This window comes from Mus caroli, chromosome 5 (assembly GCF_900094665.2).
Source record: "Mus caroli chromosome 5, CAROLI_EIJ_v1.1, whole genome shotgun sequence".
In the NCBI taxonomy this organism is placed as follows: Eukaryota; Metazoa; Chordata; class Mammalia; order Rodentia; family Muridae; genus Mus; species Mus caroli.
The window spans coordinates 142527940-142534377 of record NC_034574.1 but is presented as its reverse complement, the minus strand read 5'-3'; the positions used below and the strand labels follow the sequence as shown (position 1 = coordinate 142534377).

The 6438-nt window shown below is 46.1% G+C and overlaps 1 long non-coding RNA gene across 1 annotated transcript in view; it reads right to left on the bottom strand.

Moving 5' to 3' along the window:
- Positions 1-4749: 4749 nt before the first annotated feature.
- LOC115031086 overlaps positions 4750-6438 on the bottom strand; it is a 3323-nt gene continuing 1634 nt past the window's right edge. Inside the window, exons 2-3 of the long non-coding RNA XR_003836659.1 lie at positions 5450-5590; positions 4750-5243 (exon numbers count right to left, since the gene is read on the bottom strand). This is a non-coding gene — a long non-coding RNA (uncharacterized LOC115031086). The remainder of the gene's footprint in view (positions 5244-5449; positions 5591-6438) is intronic.

Here is a 6438-nt window from a genome sequence, read left to right as displayed (position 1 = left end):
ACTCACTTTGTAGACCAGGCTGGCCTCGAACTCAGAAATCCGCCTGCCTCTGCCTCCCGAGTGCTGGGATTAAAGGCGTGCGCCACCACGCCCGGCTCCCACCCTACACTCTTGAGCCATATCTTCAGGCCCTCTAAAGCAGAATTCTTGCCTTTCCTTTCTCAACTTTATAACCACTTTTTCCTGCTGAAACCCACGTACGCACAGACACGCTTCTGAGAATTGTGGGTTTCATCTGCTGCGAAGGTCCGCTCGAACAGCTGAGCTGCCTTTCCAGCCGAAAGGTTCTGGCCTGGCTTTCCAAAGCCTCTAGCTAGATCTGGCATGTGGGACCCGAGTGAAAATAGGCGCAGTAAAGAAACCAAAATAGTCATTCAGTGGGTGAAAATTGGGAGAAGTTTATTCCAAACTGCAGAGGCTGCCTCCTGGGAAAGCAATGAGAAGCAACAGGGGAAAGACTGGCAGGGTTAAATGGGACCGGGAGGAAGGGGTTTGTGAGCTGGGCTGGGGAATCCTCAGAGACTAGTAGCATTCGTCATTAAATACCATAGTCATATGTTAATGAAGGGCCACAAATTCCTCTTGCCAGAGATAAGGAGAGTGGGTCCCCTTCTAGCAAGTAGGAACTTTCTGCAAGCCCCTAAAGGAATGGGGGCTTTTGTTTAAATGGGAAAAGGTCTTCCTTGGGGGAACCTGTGGTACCTATTTTGTTAGTTGCAGAGACATAGCATGGGACACAAGAAAAAGCACAAAATTGGAAATGCTGAAACCTCTTGAGCTTGTATGAGAGAGGCCACAAGCGGAAAGTTCCAAGCCCGATGACACGGGGACAGGGCACAGTCAATACTCAGGCATGCTGAACATATTGTGTAACCTTATTTCAGGCTATGTATAGGAAACAAACAGATGTGGTATTTGGACTTGGGTGCTATATCCAGGATGAGATCATTATGTACAAGGACATGGTCTCAAACTGGGGAGACTCTTAAACTCCAAACAGTCTGGTCCCACGCATTAGATGGGAGATGCCCTCTGCCAGAATCCACCAAAATGAGCACCAAAGAGCCTTCTGTCTATTCTTTTCCCCCCTCAAGGTGCTGGGAATTGGATGTAGGGTCTTGTGTTCGCTGGAAAAGCACTCTGCCCTGCAGCTGAATTCTTGGCCTTGTGTGTCTGACCAAATACAATTTACATAGCTGTTTTCAAAAGAACAGGCCCCAGTCCTGGCCCTACTTCCTGCACAGAATTCTTTCCTTCTTTAGGGACCTTTTTATAAGGTGGAAATAGCCCTTATACCTGCATTATGGCTTATTGTGAATATTAAATAAGACCATGTGGGTCAAAAATGCTTAGTAAATGATAAAAGCCGGCACGGGTGGGTGGTTCGTGTTGCCTTTCTTTTTATCTGCCCGCCTTCTGGAGCAGATTATAGGGCTGGTATGTGCTGTGGGTTTTGCCTCGAGACTTCCCTTGGAGAGCAGTGTTTATCTATTTTAAGGAGACCCTAGAGATAGCAGGCTGCTGCAGAAAAGCAAATGGAATATGGATTTACCAGAGAGAGGAGGGCCGGCTGTAAGGGAACAGCTGTGGAGAGAGTTATCAATCCGGCTCGGCACCAGACGGGTGCCAAGAGGGAGTTGCTAAATGCCTGGGAGAGAATCGTGACCAGAGAGAGCAGCGAGTTAAAAAAGAAAAAAAAAATCATATCCTGCCAAGCAAACTGGGTCATATTCCTGATGGAGTTAGTCACCGAGCAGAACTGAGCTGGGAAGGAGGTTTCAGGGCAGAAAGAAAGGCATAGTGACTCAGCTGGCAGCTGGAGAGGCCTCCTGGCTCTTGAGCAAAGACCCCTCGTGTGGCTGGCGTGTAGCATCTTGTGGTATTTTGGATTTGAACTTGATTTGTTTTTTTCTTTTTAACCCCTAAAGGAGATTACCAAACATGATCCCCCGCCCCCCCCCCCGGAATAGTTGAGCGTTTGCACACAGGCTAGAGCGTGCTCACACACAAGCGTGGGCACACACACAGACACCATTTCAAAGACATACATCTTAAGAGAGGAGATAAATTAAATCAAGATGGAAGAGCAGGAAGGCCGTCTTGGAACTTTTCTCTGGAATTTGAGTGGGAAGGGACAACAGCCAATCTTACTACTTAGAAACCTTTAAGGTCACCAGCTCGTCCTGCGAAGACGGATCCTGTAAATACGACTGGAGGGTTCCGAAATCAAAGTTTAACTTGTGAGTCACTAGGATAAAGTTAAAGCAGGGGGTTAGCTAACAGGAAGAAATACTCTTCAGGAGAAGGCTGATGGGTGGAATCTCGATTTTTGTTCTCATTATAAAAATTTTTGGTGCTTTCTGCTACATATCTCTGCCAAGAAATGCGATATGTTGGGAAAGGAAGGAGAGGAAATGTATTCTACATCTCGATGCTGCGACTATAAAAAGCTGTTTCAACGACAGAAATTCGTCGGGGCTCTGTCAGGGTTGTAAATGAGGGGTTTACACTAGCCTATCAGGGTGAGAAAAAAAAAACCCAAAAACTTAAAGCAGTGCCTATATTTGTCCTATATATATCTCCATTATCTCTGTCTTTTTTTTTCCCCCTGCCAGATTCCCTCTGTTGTAAGTCCCCTTCCCCAGGAGCTGTCCTCAGCGGAGCTTGACAGAGCTGAGCCTGAGTTCTGAGAGCAAGGTAGTATGAGGAGACACTAAGAAGAGAGAAGTGAATGTCTTGTTACTTGTTCTTCCATTTTTTTCTGCACCTCAGCACTCAGTGGCCCTCGTTCTTGGTTTATATCCTGTAAGCACATGGGGTCTGAGACTGGGCCATCTGCAGGGCGGCTTGCCTTTGGTGCCCACTTATTACCAACTCCCCTTTCCTCCCGGGCCTTTAGGTACACCTGAAAAAGTAGCCTGTCCCCAGTGTCTCTCGGGCTGTAACTCCTGAGGGGATGGGGTCTATTTTCTATCTCTTGGCTTTGGACTGACAGAGTTAGACCTAACTTCAGCTCCATCATTTAGTAGCAAATTAGGTATAACCTTGTGAATGGAGAGTTCTTTACTTTGAAGGCTGTGATTCGCTTCTGTTTTGAGACAGACTATGTATGTCGCTCAGCCTGGCCTTAAAGTCACAGTAATCAACCACCCTGCCTCAGCCTCCTGGGTGCCAAGGTTACAGAAGTTATGTCACCATGCCTGGCTACCTACCACAGTAGTGTTTTGTCATTGTTTTCTTTAAAGATTTAGTTTTTATCATCACCCCATGTCTCTCCATGTGTATGCCATTCATGTGGGTGGTCTGGAAGCCAGAGGAGGGTATGGGATCCTCTGGGGCTTGAGTTACAGGTGGGTTCAGGTCACTCAATGTGCATACTGGGAACCAAACTCAGGGCCCTCTAGAAGAGCAAGCTCTCCTGACTTCTGGGCCATCTCTCCAGCCCTTTAGCAGTTTGTGTGGGAAACTGATGACACCTCGGTGGCAAGTTAGTCAGATTAGCTGTCAACAAGTGTGACGGTCTGTGTATACTTTGTGCAGGGAGTGTCACTATTAGAAGGTGTGGCCCTGTTGGAGTAGGCGTGCCACTGTGGGTGTGGGCTTTAAGACCCTCATCCTAGCGGCCTGGAAGTGAGTATTCTGCTAGCAGCCTTCAGATGAAGATGTAGAACTCTCAGCTCCTCCTTCACCACGCCTGCCTGGATGCTGCCATGTTCCTGCCTTGATGATAATGAACTGAACCTCTGCGCCTGTAAGCCAGCCTCAGTTAAATGTTGTCCTTATGTTCATGGTGTCTGTTCACAGCAGTAAAACCCTAAAACAAGAAACAGATAGGAATGAAGAAAAGAGACTTGAGCTCTCCAAAGGCTTGCCCCGTGGTCTTGTACAGAGCCTGTGTTAGATTGTTAGCAGTCTCTGGCTCACAGTGAGTTCTTTTTTGGATGCAACTGAAATGGACTGTACCTTAATCAGAAAGGAATTTTCTAGAAAGGGGTGGATTGGTTCTTAGAGGCTGAAGAGCCAGAGGGATGAGATGATTCTCTGCCTCAAGTTGGGGGAAAGAATCTTTCTATTCCAATGTGTTTTGTTACCCTTTCTCTTGAGCATCCAGGGTGACAGGGACCCAGTGGCCTAATTGGGATCTATGCATTGTCATCTTTTGGTTAATGGTATCCCCAGTAAGGAAAATTATGTTGTCAACCCAAAGTAAGACATTCCTAGTAGGTGGCTATTTCATCCTTCCTTTCCCAGGGGATGTTCACTGCTTGAGGAGAAATTTATCCAAAACAGGAGCTAATGCAGTTTCCGTTTAAGAAATGGCTGAAAGAACTAAGAATAGAACCAAAGAAGAGAGGACTGGGTTAGTTTAGCATGGCTGTCCTTAGACAGGTCCTTAAAGGCCTCTCTCACAGAAGCAAGAACAGTTTGTATTCTGTTTATCTAAAAGAAAGAAACTAAAGCCAAGAAAGGGACTATCAAGTGAAACAGGCCAAGGTGGTACACAACAGTAAGATGAGCCACAGACAAGGAGGCAGGAGGGTCATGAGTTCAAGGCTAGCCTGAACTTATGGGGCTCAATGGTTGAGAACACTGGCTGCTCTTGCAGAGGTCCCAGGTTCAGTTTGTAGCACCTACCCAGTAGCTCACAAGCACCTGTAATTCTAGTTCCAGGGGACTGGACACCCACTTCTGGCCTCCGCAGACACCAAGCATACACATAGTACACATACATACATGCAAGCACATATTTACACATAATGTAAAATCTAAATAAATTGGAAGTGAAACAGTTTTCTTTGCACTGTATCTAAGCTAGAGTCTTCCAAGGTAAGCCGACTTGTAAGGAAGAGAACTTGGTATCCCCGGGAGTATTAGTGTTCATTTGCCTATGGTAGCAAGGACCACAGTGGACCACAGTAGACAGGATGCTACAGCTGATGACTTCATGGATGTCAGTGATGACATGCATCAGTGCCTGGGTGGCCACATCTGCCCGTCGGCACTTTTCCAGATGTGGAGTTCCAGATGTGGACAGTGTGAGTGACAGGATGTGAGGAGCACCCACATACCCTTCCCGACCACCTACTTAGGTCTGCAATAGTCCAGATGCACTGTGGGATTGTCCTTTATGTTGAGGGATGCCCCACTCAGAGGTCACTGCTGGGATGTGTTACTGTGCTACTTCGGCCAGCATCCTTTCATGCTTCCTTCAGTGTAAATCACACCAACATCTTGTTTTATCACTGAAGAACAAATATATTTTAAGTCCCTAGGGCTATATCAGTTATGAGAAAACTAAAATATCCATATTTATAAACATCATGTTGTATATCAGAAACACATGTGATTTTTAAAAAAGATATATTTGTATTAGCTCTAAGTGTGTGTGTGTGTGTGTGTGTGCATGCGTGTGTGTGTAGGGGTTTGTGCACATGAGTGCAGTACTCACAGAGGTCAGAAGAGAATGTCAGATCCTCTGAAGCTGGAGTTGAAGGTCGCTATGAGACGCTTCATATGGGTGCTGGGAACTGAACCTGGGTCCTCTGGAAGAGCAGTAAGGGCTGGAAACTGCTGAGCCTTCCCTCCAGCCCTTGAAATATATAATATACATTTTGTCAATTAGAACAGTAATAAGAGAAAGCTAGACATTGAAAGGCAGTGTGGTTTGAATGTGTCCTGTTAGATCCTGCATTGGAAACTTCACTTCAAGTGCTTTGAGGAGAGACCTTTCAGAGGTGATGAGGCTTTGAGGGCGCCATCTCCTGGCTAAGTCCCAACCACTTTCTGAGTGTTACCTTTCTGCCTTCTACCATGGGAGGAAGAAGCAGTAAGGACTTTGGCAGATGAAGGATGCTTGGCCTTACTTTTCCAAAGGCTTCTAAAGCAGAAGTACTTGTTCTTTATAAATATGAAAGAGAGAGGCTGGAGAGATGGCTCAGCAGTTAAGAGCACTGACTATTCTTCTGAAGGTTCTGAGTTCAAATCCCAGAAACGGCATGGTGGCAACCACTGATGCCTTCTTCTGGTGCGTTTTAAGACAGCTACAGTGTACTTAAATATAATAATAAATAAATCTTTGGGCCAGAGCTAGAGAAGCAGGAGTGAGCAGAGGTCCTGAGTTCAATTCCGCAACCACATGATGGCTCACAACCATCTGTATACCTACAGTGTACTCATATACCTAAAATAAATAAATAAATCTTTTTAAAAATAAATAAATATGAAAAGGAGGGAAGGAGGGAGAAGGGGAGAGAGAGAGAGAGTAGGAGAGAGAGAGAGAAGGAGAGAGAGAGAAGAAGAAGAAGAAGAAGAAGAAGGAGGAGGAGGAGGAGGAGGAGGAGGAGGAAGGAGAAGGAGAAGGAGAAGGAGAAGGAGAAGGAGAAGGAGAAGGAGAAGGAGAAGGAGAAGGAGAAGGAGAAGGAGAAGGAGAAGGAGAAG